The sequence below is a fragment of the Pinus tabuliformis genome, chromosome X (genome assembly GCF_031772625.1).
Source record: "Pinus tabuliformis cultivar Carrire ecotype Pingquan chromosome X, CPIR1, whole genome shotgun sequence".
Lineage (NCBI taxonomy): Eukaryota > Viridiplantae > Streptophyta > Pinopsida > Pinales > Pinaceae > Pinus > Pinus tabuliformis.
The window spans coordinates 1,337,336,440-1,337,354,558 of NC_142308.1; positions in this window are offsets into that span (position 1 = coordinate 1,337,336,440).

Below are 18,119 nucleotides of genomic sequence, written 5' to 3' on the forward strand. Positions count from 1 at the left end.
TGCAGTCGTGAGAAACAAAGATGGGTGTTGGATGTGATGGAAAGCTTATTGAAGGTTTTTGATGTTTGTAATGGAGTAAGAAGAGTCCTAGGAGCACTCAGAAGTCAACAACAAGGTTAGGAGATGGTTGGATTCACTCAATGTGATTGGAAGAATTTCTATGTAAAATGATGAAATTAGTGAAGGGAATGGTGAAAGCAAGGAATTATTACGGTGGATGAAGTGGAAAGTGATTGCTGAATATGAGGTATCTGTCTTCTCCTAAAGCACCTTCTCTGCATCAAACATGTATAATTTCCAAAAATTCATGTAAACAAGAAGCATTCTCATAAGCTATAAAACCAGAATTAATGAATTAAGTGTCTACCTTATGCATGAGGAAAGTAGCTGAAAGGAATGGATTCAAGGATGAGATTTACTACAAGAATTAAAATAGAAGAGATGGAAATGAAATCCTACTTTTCAAAACTGATCAAATGCTAGCTTAAATATAGTAAACTCTTAAAGCTTATGAAACAAATATAAATCTACGTTTTTGGTGCTGCATAAGGGTCCCTTCCTCAAATCACGATCCCAGAGGTAAGAATTGATGCCAAGACACCTGTTGGAAGCCTTGTGGTGCTTCTTTTATCCCTACCAACCTGCTACTAAAGTAAGGCAAAAATGGAAGCAAACTAATAAACAACCAATCAAATCTACACTACTTGCAATGAGAATACCACCAAAGACAAATTAAAAATGAAGCTATGAAACTAAGTTGAACATACAGAAACAAAAAGAGGATCCTTCACTGCTAGGGTTGGGCCCTAACACAAGAGCTTTAGCTCTTTGAGTTAACTCAGTGCTGCCTCAAAACAAAACTCATTCTTATTACGAAAATAAAAAATTACATCAAAATCTTCCACAAGCCTGGAGCTTGAAAATAACTTATATTTTCAGAAAACAAATTCGAATCCTAATGAGGCTCTAGGCCTTTCTACTTATACAACTGAATTCCCCAATGACTTCCTTAAAATTAGGAAGGCTCAGCTCCCAAACTTGAGATAAACTAGCTTTTTGTCTCTCACTTGCTAGGCTACCTTCTAATCCTTATGACTTGGCCGCTTACACTCTGAAGTGGTGTGATAAATGGAGGAGTTTTCAAATGGGGGAGAAGTAAATAAGGAGGATTTAACTCCTACAATCCCTCTCCCTTGTCTCATTCAAGTTTGAACCTTAGGCTTTGCAAAATTTCCTTTATATTCTCTTTCAAACCTGCACTCAATGCATATTGGTCCACTAGGCATGATATCCTACTCTAACTCATCTCATAAACAAAATATAATAAAAAACATGTAATAATTTGTCAGAAAAGTTGGTTGGACTAAGCTAGCAGGTGAATTAAGTACCATAGAATTACCCAATGATGAGGCTCATCGGTTGTTACAATGTGGAGTGATGATACTACTACGGAAAATGAACCTCTAAATTTCCTAAGTTATTGTTCTTCCCTAATCAAATTCTTGACCTCAAAAACATTAGTAGGTACTAAAAAATTCATGATGGTCTCCATCTTGACACAATATATCTTCAAGTCTCCTCCTCCCTTCACATGCCACAAAGACACCAAATAATGTTGTGTAAACTCACACTTATTTTTATTTTCTAGCAACTTGTGCTTCTTAATATCTCTAGCACATATATCAAATGTAATATGTGCTCTTCCTAGGTGGAAATGTATACTTATATATCATCCAAATAGGCTATAATAATGAACAATTAATCATTAATAGGTTGCAATGCATCATTAATTAATTTCATAAACGTAGTTATTGCATTGCATGGGACAAATGGCATGACTAACCACTCATGCTAACCTTGCCTGGTTTTGAAGGTGTTCTTTCAACTATCTTTTTCTTTGACCTAAACTTGATGATATCTTGACTTTAAGTCAAGCTTGGTGAAGTATTTGGTTTGTTGCAACTAATTTGATAGACAATCTATTCTTGGTAGGGGTTACTTGTTCTTAAATTGGCGTAATTTTTCTTAATTCCCTATAGTCAATACATGTCCACCAAGTGGCACCACTTTTTGCCATAATGATGATGGGTGACCCACATGCTGAGGAACTTGGTTGAATAAAACCCTATTCCATTAGTTACTTCAATTGCTTCTATAAATGAATTATTATACCTCACAGTATTTGGAAATGAGAATTCCGACAAAAATTAGTTCTTGTGCTCAAATTTCCTCTCTAGAGGTAGCCCTATAGGCTCATGAAATACATCCCTATATTCCTGTATAAATAATTTCAATTTTTTCTATTCCTTATTACACCCATGGAGGGGTGATTTTTCTCTCACTGTCTCGAGCTACAAACTAATTTTCTCTTCAAAATAGTAAAAAATGATGTTTACTAGAACTATCCAATGTCTTGTCATGTTTGGAACTTACCAACAAATTTTGGAGTTTTCCTTGTGCATGTGTTGATGGTGTTGGAAATCTATCAACCTAAGGGGCCAGCCCGATATGAAGTCCCAATTAGACCTCACACTATATGGACTCTTAGGAATATTTCTTCGATGAGATTATTAACATAAGTGATTATACAAACAAACTTTGAAAGAAGTAATTGTATATAAGGTACTTTCATGGCAAGGAAAGGGAGAGTGAGCCTATAGAAGAAAAGTAATAATAATATATTAAAAGAGACACAGAAGATCATGATAGGATAATTAGTTAACATGCAAAGTATTTCATAAGATAACAACGATCATAAAATAAAGTAACAAAGGACATTCAACAATATGCATACTACATCCAATGAAATAGTTCATTTTCATTAGTATGCATTAACATAAACGAACACCATAAGAAATGAAATAATAATATAACAATCATTCACAACATATGCATCAAAGTGTGTCAGCTCTAAGAGATTCATATAATAAGTTAAAGTCCCAAGATATATAATTAAAATGGTACCACACTAGTCCTAGTAGTGGAACATTAAGTCACACCTTTCTCCTCCAAAGAATGATCTTCTCTGCTATGCCAAGCTAGGGAAGCCAAGGTGAAAAGTTTAATTCTTGAAAATTCCATTTTCTTGAGCTATGAGTGTGTATTTATAGCATACAAGGTGACTCTCAGCCTCCCATATGACCCTTGACCTTCCTCATGACTCTTGATCTTCTATTATAACTTTTCGAATTTCTACGTGACCTTTGAGTTCCTATATGAATTTAGGATTTTCTAGTGACTCTTAACATTCCATGTGGACCCTTGGTATTCCACACATTTTAAATTTTCTCATTATTTAAAATAAAATAATTACATTCCATAAAATATGTGGCAAGGTAGATTGACACATATGACTTTGCAATGACACCTGGAGAAGCCACGACTTCTCATTCATGACATGGAACATCATTGTGATGTGTCTAGTCTTAGTGTTTCTCCTTGTTTCTATAAATTTGACTTCCTGACGATGGATATATTCTTGTTCTTCATATTCACCCTCTAAAGGGTATAAATGACTATTTGAAATTTGCAAGTCAACATGAGGTGCCACCATTCTATCATGGTCCAAAATTTCTTCATGTATTCATGATGGATCTTTTGGTGCTTCTTCTCCGAAAGTTCTCTATTGTAGCCTCTTCTTGATGACCTCCCATGTATCTTCATGATAAGTCTTTCATGTGTTTATTATTCATCCCCTTAGAGCTTGGATGATATGGTGTCTTCCTTGTCATTTTGATCTTCAATCTTCCATGATGATCTCAGTGTGTCCCTTCATCTTCTTACTTGATATTCTCTTTGTCTCTTCAGCTTAACAAGTGTGTTTTTGCATGATACCTTTCGCATGCTCCTTGAGCATCATCCTGTCATGTCAAGATATAGTACTTGTAGATGAATTTTACTCATGAAAACATAACGTAAGTCCAAAAATCTTGTAGTATAAATTCTTCATGAAATTAATTAATTAAACTTGGGACAGACAACAAGACTAAGGAGGAGGCTCCATGATTACGCATTACACAATTCTAGAAGGAAGTGATGAAGGTATGGTAACTGTGATTGGGCAATGTGCAGTGGTTGAGGGATTGGGAGACACAACTATGTAGTTGACGAAAAAAATGACACAATGAGGCAAGTTTCTCACTATGATTGTGCAATGTGTAGTTCAAGGAAGAGTGAGCCGCAAGATTGAACAATTGCATATTTCAAGGAGGTAGACTATGAAGTGCACCATGGAAGACTGAACGGGAGAGAGAATTAAGTAGTTTCCAAGGACATGAGTGTTACACAACATTTTTTCACTATCTTTGTACTTCCCATTCATTCATCCTAGAGGACCTCTACAATGAACCTTACATGCTTTCCATTCATGAAGAAACTCCCATTGTGTCCCTCTTCATGAGAAGAACAATTCCCTTTTCCACCATCTCCCAAAAATCTTTTGTTTTTCACAGTTTACAAGACTGACGCTAATGGCCCTTGTCCTCCTCTCTCTGATATGTAGCAATTAATATTGTCTCAAGCACACACTAGAGTGACTGAGCTTTGTTCCAGTCACACTGGTCCTCTTATGGAAAGTTTTTAAATAAAAATCTGAAGCTTCTAGCTCTACAAGCTTCGTAACCAAAGTCTGGTAAATGGTTTGGCTGGATGGGGTCGAGGATGTAAGTTTGGGCTCCTTTCCCCTATAAGGATGGAACTACCTCAAGAGATAATACATTCTCCCATGAGAAGAGGATCGATATCCCATCCATTCATGCTATATAAACCCTCATTTTCTCAAGCACAAGATAATTTTAATGTCGGTGTGCCAGTGCTAATTATGTTTGGAGTAAACAACAAGCTATTCATAGTTGTAGCTCTCTAGTTGCGTGAGGTAGAAGTGTGAATTTGGTTTAGTGTGAAGCTTAAAGTGAAGAGCCTTAAAACTATCATTATTGAGGCCATCATGGAATGCTAACAGAAATGTGTGGGAACTTGGTTTTGTTGGAGGAGAATGGCAACATCAAGACAATGGTTGTAATCTTTTCTTGATTCAATATATACGCAATTATTGATTGATTTCCTACCTGAAGTGTCATCTCACATGCTCATGGATTAATGTTTCTTGACTTGTTAAGTAGGTTGAATTACAATTTTTCTATTATCACAATTGTTTTTTATTGTTGTTTACTTGTTTTAGGTGTTTGAAGAAGAAAACGAGAGATAACTAGAGCGAGCAAGCAAGGACATCACCAAATGGTATACATTTACTAAGAGGTAGGCCCTCTTAATTGGTTCTTACCTAGGGAAATGTTCCATAGAATGTATACGCTATGGCTAAACCCATTATTGGGCTAGAGGAATTGTTTGTGTCCTCACTTATAATTTCACCTCACGACAAATTGGCAACCATACCGGGGAGCCAATCCTTCTGTTTGTCTTGTTTGAGGTTTCATGATTTTGAGTAAACTTTTCTAGTTCCACTTTTTCCCTTTGGTTCTGTTTCTTTTCCTTTTCTTATGGGTCTAAGTTTGAAATTCATAGTAGCAGATCTGGTCCCAACTTTAATTTTTTTTATTTTTTTCTTGGGTGCTTGGCTCAGTGTGCTTAATTCATTGCCAGTCGCACTGATTAGCGTGATAAGCTGAGAAATAGTCGCGTTGATCTCCCATTGGCACTAGTTATTAGTTTGGCAGTCATGACGATGCCTGCAAGTGAAGATTATGGTTTGTGCCCAATCTTGGCTATTGTGTTTTGCTCTCATGATTTTTTGTGAACTTTTCTAGTTCCATTTTTTCCATCTAGTTTTTTTTCTTTTCCTTTTCTTACAGGGTTAAGTTTGAAATTCATAGTAGCAGATCTAGTCCCAGCTTTAATTTTATTTTTATTTTTTTCTTGGGTGCTTGCCTCAGTGTGCTTAATTCGTTGACAGTCACATCGATCAGCGCGATAAGCTGAGAAACAATCACGATGACCTCCCACTGGCACTTGTTGTCAGTTTGACAGTCATGACGATGCCTGTAAGTGAAGATTAGGGTTTGTCCCCAATCTTGGCTAGTGTGTTTTTCTCTCATGATTTTTACCCCATAAGACTTTTAGACCTTTTTCTCCCTGACTAGAAAGCTGCTTTTCATTGGTTTTGTCTTCTTGTTGATTTGTCATCTTTCTGATTGATTTCTTGGGTCATTGGGTAGTTAGTGGCACTAGGTCATCTAGATTGTCATCCATTCAACAAATTGTGGACTTAGTGAGTCGAGTTGTTGGTGTATTTTCTCCTCGCATTTCATTTGCAATCCTATTATGGCTTTGACCTCCATTACACAAGTTGAAATTTTTTTGTTTGCTTGTCAAAACGTTTCTTTTTCGGCATGGATCACATTGCTTGTCTTGTTTTTGGTAAAGTCGGTGCTTCATTACTCTGAATGAGTTTCTCTTTTCGTGTTTTCGTTTTCTTGAAGAGTTAATTTTCTCAAATTTTTTTCATTGAAGTGTTTTATGAGAAAAATTCATTTTTCCATTTCATGAAAAAGTATGAAATTCTGGTTTGATGCATCAATATGCTATGGTAGTCAACATTGTTAAATACCAGGATTGCATTGGCATTTGAAACGAAAAAGAACTCTTTTTGCTTTTAGAAGGACTATTAGAAATGTACTTGTCAGAAAATTAGGAATTGGAATGTATTTTTCATTAGTTTATTTTCTCAAAAGTGAAGTAGTTGAAAATCATTTTCCTTTCAGTTGCTTGGTTGTTTGCATTTGATTATGTGTTTTCTACCCTCTCTAGTGTAGACAATTCATCAAATTGAAAGGGTCTTGTCTAATTTAGTTGCATTTAGGATTTTTCAAGTCATATCGCTAGGGCCTGAAAACTGAGACATAACTAAAGATAAACTTTAAAATGAACTCAATTAACCTAAGGCGCATTTGAAATCTAACGATCATATCTAGAAGGTCTAGGCTAGAGACATGTTCTGACATCTTTAAACCTAGCAACTATCGTTAGCTTCGACATTCGATAGTGTTAGTACAGATCTGTGCTCCCTATACCCTCGAGTATATAATGGGATAACGCTCTAGGCTGCAATCCTTTATCCATAGGAAGTCGAGTCGACCGCCTTGCAAACGTGATACACCAAACACAACATTCGGGGAGATTTCCTACCCATACTTCTCAGTTCGTCGGGAGGTATTCTATAGTTCATGGTTGCCTGGTAATCTTTTTTACCTAGACCATCCAGAGCAGTCATTTGATATTTTTGACTCATTAAACCAAAAATATCATTCGAGCGCTTGTCCTTTCGAGCATGTTTCCAATCGAAAGCGATAGAGTCATGTTTGTTTCTTTATCGACTCTTAAAAAATTAAAGAGCACCAGTCTATTTACACGTCTTAATAAATTGATTGCCCATCATTTTGTAACATCTTGTTAGTCTTTTCTAGACCAAATCATGAGTTTCCCTTGCAGAACATTTTAAAGCCTTGAAGTTTATCTCTCTATTTTCTTGTTAACTAAGAGAAGGTCATTGTGGCTAAACCATCTGGTTCATCTAGTTCCTCTTCCTCTCCTCCATCTAAAAGATTGTCTGAGGAGCCATTTATTGAATTACTAGAGTCACTTGAGAAACAAGGTGTTGAACTTGGAATAGTTCTAAGAATTCAACCTTTGTCATCTCATCCTCTGCCTACTTCTGATACTGGGTCACCTGCTGATCTTGGCTCGGAATCTCCAAACAATCCCGTTCAAAGACCTAAGTGTTCGTCGACCACTTACAGTTAGCTTGGACTAGTTATCTATCCTTTGAATACTTTGTTTGATCCTATTGTGATATCACCGCAGTGTTCGTATAGTCCATATGATTATTCGAGTGTTCCTTTGGAATTATCCCCTTGTACTTCTTTGGTCATTATTCGTCACTTTTTGCTAGATATGGAACCCGAAGGAAATGATCCGGTCACCTCCCTAGATGAGTCATATTTTTCTACTCCACACACTATCCAGGAGGAAGAACATGTGTTTCCTCCTAAAGGTTTCCCCTATAAAGGGAGCATTCCCATCAGTGTGTATCAGGAATTTCCACCTAATTATGTGTCTTTGGCATAGTTGGTTTCAAGTACACCTAGTGCCTCATCACTTTACCATAACCCTATTTGGGCATTCGACACCATGCCCACTATAGTTCTGTTCATTATGAACTCGACCTCCCAATAGGCCATTTCCTTAGTCCCGATGCAACCCACTGTTTTGAACCCTCTTGTATGGTCAATCCCAGTCACCCATCTAGTTCAACCGGTGGTCTGGAGTGTTAGAAAATTATGTATTATAGAGAAATTAAACACATAAAATATTGTAGAAATATAAAAATAGAAAACACATAAAACAAGTGAGACACAGATATACATGGTTCACCCAGTTTGGGCTACGTCCGCGGAGAAACACCCAGTCCTTCATTTTATATTATCCAACAAACTGAAGAGATACAACCTACAACAGATCCCCTATAATTCCCTCTTCGCTCTTAATATCCTCTCTCTTCCTCACTCAGAATACATATCTACATAGACGCAATACAATTCCCTCATCTATAGTGAAGGATTGCCTTCTAGGGAAAAAAACCCTAAATTAAACATAACTTCTATCATCATATCTCCACCTAATGAACAGACCAGATTGACTAGGGAATAACAACATTTTACAAGGAAATTTTACATCTATTTTTAGCTTTGGGGCCTCTACCCCTGATCCCCCCACCAGGAGGGGCTCCCAAAGTTCGCAGTTGTCCCCCTCGGACCCTCATGCAGTGAATATTTTATGGGTGGCATTGCAACACCATTACAAACTGGGGTCCAATGCGGTGATACCTTTGAATACGAAAGATAATCAGGCTCCACACCCAACATCAAGGAATGTATTTATTAGTTCCTCCATCCCTCCAGTCAGTAGCCAAGCTATGACAACACTTGGGGGGTAGAGCCTGAATGTGTCTATGGTGTCAGGTGCCACCAATGTGAGTGGCTCAAAGGCTCACACGCTTGGCATGAACTAGCCTTCTTCTGGTGTTATTCAAAACCATGTTGATCCTGCTGGATCGAGCAATGTCAAGTACCAACAGGTTCAAAATCCTCTTGCTCTGTCTGGGTCAAACAATGTTCAGTATCAGCAGCCTTATGAGGCTCAGATCCAATACCAAACTCCTTACATACCATATGGTTCTCAAGGAATTGTTAATTAGCCTTACACCCTTCAGTATGGGTAGTATGTTCAGCCTGGCTGATCTACTTTCCAAGGTGGGTATGGCGAGATTCAGTTTGGAAATTTTCCAGGCATTGTTCAAGTACCCTTGCAACAATAAGGACAACCTTTACAACAACAAGGGAAACCTTTGTTACTGCAAGGGGAACCTTTGTTGTAGCAAGGGCTATACACGCAGTAGCAAGGGCAAATGATCCCACAGCACGGTCAACTACAACAACCTCAGGGGCAACCCTTACAATAGTTACAACGAACCATGCAGCAGTAGATGCACTATGTTGTGCAAACCTCCCAGCTCATGTCCTCCCAGGGCCAACCTTTGGAGCCCAAGAGACAAATTTTGCAGCTGCAAGGCCAACCCTTTTAGCGACCAAACCAACATGGGTAACAAAAACCCTTGTATACATATTAGCAGGGTCAATCCTTGCAAGGTCAAGGTTAGGGTCAAGTCTTGCAGCAGTAGGCCCAAAATCCTAATGTCCTAGGTCAAGAGTTCTAGAATCATTTTGGTCAAGGGTAGCATGTACAAAACCCTAATGTCTTAGGTCAACACGTACAGAATCCTTTTGGTCAAGGGCGTCAAGTACAGAATCCCTATGTCCAAGGGAAATAAGTGTATAATCCTTATGCCCAAGGGAACTAGGTCCAAAATCCTCTTATTCAGGGACAACGAGTTCACCACCCATATGTTTAGGGATACCAGTTACAATACCCATATGTCCAAGGTCAACACGCTCAACAACCTCTTAACCCATACATTTCTTATTAGCAACCTATGACTGGACAATTTCAAGGTATTCAAGCTCAAAATCCTCCCTATGGCCAAGGTAACTGACAATGGGAGCATCATAAAATGCAATACGGCTAAAATCCCCCATTGTGGGGCCAAAATCCTTACCAGCAGGGATGGGCTCCTCAACTTGGACCCACTTACCAACCACCAATGCCTTCCAATACTCAATTTCCATTCTTGGCCACATTAGAGTTTCGAGATGTGTCTTGCCTTACAAATGATCCAATTCTTCGTTTGCCCTACTAGCCTCCAGTTCCATCAAAGATCCCGAGAAATTGTCCGAAATTCTATGGGAAAGCAAAGAATATCCTCAAGCACACGTGATGACATATCACCTCTGGTGCTCTTTGAATTCTTACATTGATGATTCCCTCCATCTTTGTCTTTTCCAACGAACCCTCACAGGTGCTGCGCCCAAGTAGCATATCAAGCTTCCTCGAAGTACTTACCATGACTTTAACTCTTTGGCCATGGCTTTCCTCACACGTTTCCAACTACCGGTTCACTATGAAACTCACATCTATTTCTTCAAATCGCTTAAGAAAGATACTACGACAGACATCTATGATCACATTGATGAATGGAGACGTAGACGTCACCTAATCAAATTTGAGATTGTTGATCAGTTTCTCACAGAATGTTTCACTATGTCATTCGTGGCCCCAATTTCTCATGATATAGCTATGTGTGGGTGCATTACTAAAGAACAAGTCGTTGCTCATGCCCAGTACTTAGATCTAGTTTACTCTAAGTCTGGCAATTTGTATGAGTTATTACCTGATGCTCTTCGACCTTCATTTGATCCTACAACATCAAAATCGCAGGCTACATCTCTTGTTGATGGATTTATTGGTTCCATGTCCTAGACCCTCGATAAATATTATTCCAAACAAAAGTTGATCTTGAATGCTATTCCCCATGGTTCTTCGTATAATACACCTAACCCTAATAAAACCTTAGAGGTCCATGCTGTGCACTCTACTACAGTGGACAAATCCTCGAAAGGTAAGAAGAAAGGAAAAGGCAAGGGTAAAGCTGATGCCCCAAAATAGGGTCCTCCTAAATTGTCTGTTGGTGAATCTTCACAATGGAAACCTAAGTATCACTACCTCATTTGCGAGGAGGATCACTATACCAAGGATTGTCCCCGACGATATGAAGTTAGTCATTTTCTCAAAGGGATCCCAACTGTCCTTAAGGAGCCATTTCCATCACAGCAGACCCAAACAGTAGACCAACCTCAGTCATCTGCTTCCTCGAGATCTCAATTGTTCATGATGAGTACGCCTATTAATGTGGCTACTAGATCAACATATTACCAAACTCCTGCTCCAATATCTGGGAAAGACAAAGAGGCAACCCATTCTTCTTTTTCCCCAAGTTTTGGCCCTCTTCATATCGAGTGCCCTAACCCTGATTTTGCTATACAGCCATCCTCTCGAGGTGTGCTAATGAAATCATCTTACAATCCCAATGCCCGAGTCGCTCAGCACTACAATATTGTTGAGGTTTTGGCTCAGGCACCATCAACTATGTTGACTCTCAAAATGCTCCAAAGATTCCCATCACAGTGGAAATATTAGCTATCGGCTATTGGGGGTATTGGCCCCACTAATTCCAATTTAATATGTTTTGATTTAGAGAACCATGTTCCACGTCTGCCTTATCAGATTTCCTTTCTCATGCAGGTAATAATAAATGAGAAGACCATCCATCGAACTATCATTGAGGAAGGTGATTCCACCTACATCGTGTCAATCAAATGCTGGAAGGCCATTAGTTCTCTTGCTTTGAACTAATCCCTAAACACTTTGGAAGCTTTTGACGGGCATGATTCCCGATCCTTCAATTTCTTACTTAACCTTGCCATTAGTCTGGAAGGCAAGAAAGTACAAGTCTAGGTAGATATTGTTGACACCAATCTCAATTATAATCTTCTACTTGGCTAGAGCTGGACCCATGCTATGCATGCTATAGCCTCCTCCCCATTCCACATGATTCATTTTCCCCATCAAGGGAAGATTGTCATTGTTGGCTAGTAGTCCTTCTTTGCATCTTCCTCCTTGGATGTTAATGTTCCATACATCAAGCACACTAGTGCGCCCTATGAGAGTGTGGGGGCAGGTCTTTTCAAATATTCTACCTTAATGGGATTTTTTCTGCTCTCACCTCATGTTGTCTCTGTCAAAAATGGTCTCATTCAAATCTGATCCTTGGTTCATACCTTCACCAGATTTTGTTGATACTTGGGGCAAGGTTATGCTACTTAGTCCTGCCACAATCAATTACGCGGAAATTGTTTCATCCTCAAGTTCCACATCCTCTGATTCTTTTGTTTAGAAGACCTCTCTCGATACATATTCTCAATGCCCATGGCTTGGCGTTTTGGAATCACTTGATCCGTTAGCCAAGACTTGCTAATGAAGGAATCATGGAAGTAATGTCTCTCGACGAACCACCTTGGACCTGTTGTACCTTAAGAAACCAATTTCCTGGTTGTGGAGTAATTGTACTTAAGACATTAATGATTATTGTTTGTTGTCACTTATTTTTCACTTTATTGTTTGTTGTATTTTTAAATGAAGGACTTGGAAAACTTGGTCTTTAACCCTTAATACATATGCGATCGAAAAATATCAGAATTCCATTTGTTGCTAGATATAAATAGTGAATGGCGAAAGCTTGAAGGAGAAGTTAAAGATAATATGTTGCTTAACACATAACCTACTATCCATCACTTAGAAGAATTATGAAAATGAGAACTGAATCATTGACAATATGCTGCTTGACATAGAAACTATTATGTGCAACCCTTGGAGAAGATAAAGATAATATGTTTCCTTAAACAACAACTATTATCTATAACTTAGAAAGGAAGATGAAAACTTCAAGTATAGGAGTGCTCTTTTAAGGGATTTTAACTTTATCTACATAAGCAAATAAAAACCTGCAGCTTCATTACTATACTTGAAAGAAGAAAACATAACATGACATGTGACAGAGAAGTTACAAAATTATACCCAATAATTCATGGAAACTTCTGATTCTTTCATTAATCAACAACTATATCAGGAATATAGTGGCTTAGTCTCCAGGTTCTCCAAAATTTCAAACCCACTACAATTCCCTTTTCGGGCTTTTATCTCTTCCCTCTCTGATTAACTATCAAATCAGTTTTGGAAACTAATTTCTCGAAACAGCTAATAAACCGATTTATAACAGTTATAAAACTATTTCCTATTTGAAATTATTCAACTTTATTACATATAAAATATTGAAACTCAGAACATATGTAAAATAGTGCCAAAATCTTTGGAAGGGGTCCACATATATTTCAGGAGTGTTTTAATTGGCAGAAACACAAATAAACTCAACCAATCTCCTTTTCTTTGGATTCGTCTCTAATATTGGTTTTTTCCTTTACATAGCAAAGTCGACGAAAACCTTCGGTTACCGCGGAACACAAAAAAGAATTAACTCTATTTAAAACCCATTGGTTCCACCTTTTCAATGGTCTTCTAACTCCCTTATGGACTTGATTAGACATAAATCTATATTTAATAATTCATCGGGTCCAAAACCCATCGCAAATTGCAATCGACACTTTCAATGGGTGTATTAACCCAAACCTCAACAATCTGGGATACGGAGGACCTGTCGGAAGTATAAAACATGGCATATATAATATCATGTCCAGAATCCCCATCATAAATCACAATTGGTGGAATCAACCAACACATATAAATAAGGTGTTCTATGGACCCACCAGAGTTATTAAACACAATACATATATTTTTGGTTCTGGACCTTATCGCAAATTGCAATTGGTGGAACCCAGTTGATACTTCATTCTACTGCCCCACTGTGATTTGTGATTGTGATTTGATCGCATTGCAACCTTGGTTGAATTGGGAGCTGATTCTTTAACAATTTCATTTTTGAGATTTCAATATATTACAAAAAACAAAATACTTCATTACTTTTAGACTTTGCGGGGGTAAAGAATAAAAAGGAGCTTCATTGAGGTTGAACCCCTGCAGTGATTTTAGGACACACATTGTGATAAAACTGATAAATAAGGCTTAATTCACAATATAAGCTACAACATCCTGCTCCACCTGGGGATAGTGATTTTGCCACAGAAGCACTAAGATTCACAGATTAGTGCCTTTTCCTTGGGCATGGAGTCATACATTGCTTCGCCATACTTAGCTGTGTGAAATTTTTTTACAATGAACCCATCTTGATATATACAGTGATAGGATGCTTGTGCTTTGATAGAAAAATATTGAGAATCATAGATCAGTAGCCTTAATTGGGCATGGAGTCAAAAATTGTGAAAACCGTGAAATTTGAGAAACTGAAACCTGACATTCTTGAAGTCTGAAACCTCTGCAAACCAGTTTCCAACTGGGACAGTCATCCTTATTTATCTGCTAAAATTAAACTAAAGAACTACAACTGAAAATCAAATGCTCAACACCTTAGCTTATTTATGTACAGGTTGCTACCTATGTGCATGAATGATCTCCGTCAGGTGAAGTCAATCTTCCAATAGTACCAGGTTAGCATTTGAGTGCCTAATCTAGAACCATTCTACCAATGAATCTTGAGAATACAATTCATCCTGAACTGAAAATAAACTATGCATAAGGGTAGCTCACAACAAAAGTTAGGAATATATCCACAAAGTGTTATGTGTAGACTCTTGATAAATTCCTCCATTTAATCTGGCACAGGAACTTCAAAAGTATAAGAAAAAATATGGTCTTGATTAGCTCCAAAAAATAAATTGTCTATGTGTGAAGATTCTTGCTCGAATAAACCTTCTGTTGGGATAATATGCTCAACCGAACAATTAGCAACATCTTTAAGAAAATGACCTATGTCACTTTTATGTCTCCACTTTTCATCTCTAAGCTTTGACTGAAAATAATTTGTAATTATAACCTCATGAAAAATAAATAAAATTTTTCACATCACTATATGACATATGGTAAACTTCAAATTGATTGTTTACCTCTGATCCATGCACATCATTGTGTTCTTCAATGCAATGATATACAATCTCTTTATCAAATTTCTTTTTACATAAGATAGCCTCTTTTGATATGATAAATGGCTCAATATATTGATGTCCAACATATCCCACTTGTTGGTTTCTTCCACTATGTTCAACACCCAACTGATGAACTTGAAGAGCTTCATCATGTTCCCCATTTAAACCATTTTCATTATAGATAGGAGGACCATCAAATTTAGCAAAATAAGATCTCTGGGGATTTATTTGCAACTTAATTATTTCTCCCTCTTCTCAACTGCTGAACAAAAATTCTTGATGCATGTCTGAACTTTCCTCCATCTGAATACTCTCTTGATTTACTTGTAATGGAGTCAACCAATTCTCTACTTGGGAGACTATTGAAGAAAAATGTTTTATAAACTTCTCCGCATCATTTTGAGAAAATGATAGTTCTTTTCTTTTAGAGACTTTCAAATAATTAATCTGACTATAACCTCTCTGAATGCTTGATATATTATCAACAAGATCATTAGTTTCCTCAGTAGGATTATCTTGAGATTTTAAAGTTTCTTTAGAATCATAATATTCACAACAACCTTCAAAAAGAAACTTGTGTGCATAATAAGTTCTACAAAAAGAATTGAATACTAAATGGAAATATTTAAAAGTTGAAATGTTTGAATGAGGCAGAAACCTGAACCAAACCCTAGCTTCTTGGTCCAAAGAAAACATAAACAACTTCATCTTAACATCTTCATGAATGATGCCCTGCTTCACCATGCATTCATGAAACACTTGGAGGTGCTGAGCTGGATCTTCATATTCCTTTCAACTGAATTTTGGATGATACTCATTCCATGCATAAAATGTAGGTATATCATGAAGATAGCCAGCGATCCCAGTAAAATCAAATGGATCAAATTTATGGACTAAGAATGCAGGGAGAGCCATTAAAACCCAGAAAAGAAAATTTCAATGTGTAGTGGAGTCGGAAATTAATGTTGTAAGTGAAAATCACAGGTGTGAATGTACAACCAACTGCTGAAACTTGTCACTCTTAAGAATAAACTTCAAACTTAATAAACCTAGGGAAAAGTGTTCTTATACAATTGTTTTGCAGGCTATGGTTCTTGCTATTATGGAGTTGCCTTTTATTGCTTTTATTAAAAACAACCAAGTATTTCCTCCTCACTGAACAACCAGAGGAAAATCTTCAAAAACCCAGGGAAAATTGCTCTTGTCTTCTCTCCTCGGAAATGGACCCAATTAATGTTATACCTTAAGAAACCAATTTCCTGGCTGTGGAGAAATTGTGCTTAAGACATTAATGATTATTGATTTTTGTCACTTATTTGTCACTTTATTGTTTGTTGTATTCCTAAATGAAGGACTTGGAAAACTTGGTCTTTAACCCTTAATACATATGTGACCAAAAAATCTCAGAATTCCATTTGTTGCTAGATATAAATGATGAATGAAGAAAGCTTGAAGGAGAAGTTAAAGATAATATGCTGCTTAACACAGAACCTACTATCCGTCACATAAAATAATTATGAAAATGAGAACTAAATCATAGACAATATGCTACTTGACACAGAAACTATTATCTGCGACCCTTGGAGAAGTTAAAGATAATATGTTGCCTTACACAGAAACTATTATCTATAACTTAGAAAGGAAGATGAAAACTTCAAGTATAGGAGCGCTATTTTAAGGGATTTTAACTTTATCTATATAAGCAAATAAAGACCTGTAGCTTCATTACTATACTTGAAAGAAGAAAACATAAGATGGCACATGACAGAGAAGTTACAAAATTATACCCAACCATTTATGGAAACTTCTGATTCTTTCATTAATCAACAACTATATCAGGAATACAGTGGCTTAGTCTCCAAGTTCTCCAAAATTTCGAACCCATTACAATTCCCTTTTCGGGCTTTTGTCTCTTCCCTCTTTGATTACTATCAAATCAGTTTTGGAAACTGATTTCTCAAAACAGCTAATAAACTGCTTTATAACAGTTATAAAACTATTTCCTATTTTAAATTATTCGATTTTATTACATATAAAATATTGAAACTCAAAACATATGTAAAAGTGTGTAAAAGCTTTGGAAGGGGTCCACATCTATGTTGAGAGTGCTTTGATCTGTGGAAACACAATGAAACCCAACCAATCACCTTTTCTTTCAATTTGTCTCTAACATTGATTTTTCCCTTGACACAGCGAAATCGATGCAAACCTTCGGTTATCGTGGAACTCAAAAAAGAATTAACTCTATTTAATACCCATTGGCTCTCCCTTTTCAATGATCTTCTGACTCCCTTACAGACTCGATTAGACCTAAATCTATATTTAATAATTCATCAGGTCCTAAACCCATCGCATATCGCAATCAACACTTTTAATTGGTGCATTATCCCAAACCTTAATAATTTGTGATATGGCAGATCCACTGGAAGTATAAAACATGGCATATATAATATCGGGTCTAGAATCCTCATTGCAAATCACAACCAGCGGAGTCAACCAACACATATACATAAGGCTTTCTATGGACCTGCTGGAGTTATTAAATGCAATACATATATTTTCGGTTCTGGACCTTATCGCAAGTCGCAATCAGCGGAACCCAAGTGATACTTCATACTACTACCCCAATATGATTTGCGATTGTGATTTGATTGCATCATAACCTTGGCTGAACCGGAGTCCGATTATTTAACAATTGCTTTTTTACGATTTCGATATATTACAACAAACAAAATACTTCAATACTTTTAGACTTTGCAGTGGTAAAGAATATAAAGGAGCCTCATTTAGATTGAACCCCTACAGTGATTTTAGGCCACACATTGTGATAAAACTAATAAATAAGGCTTAAATCGCAATATAAGCTACAACATGACCGATACTCATCATCGTTCCTCGTTCCTACCTCACCCGGTGGTCACGTCTGCCGGTCTCAAAGAGTTTTCTTCTCAGCTTTCTATCGACATATCAGTTTCACCAGAGATTGTCTAGATCTTTCAACTGAAGGCAGCTTTATCCCTGCATGGATTCAAGATT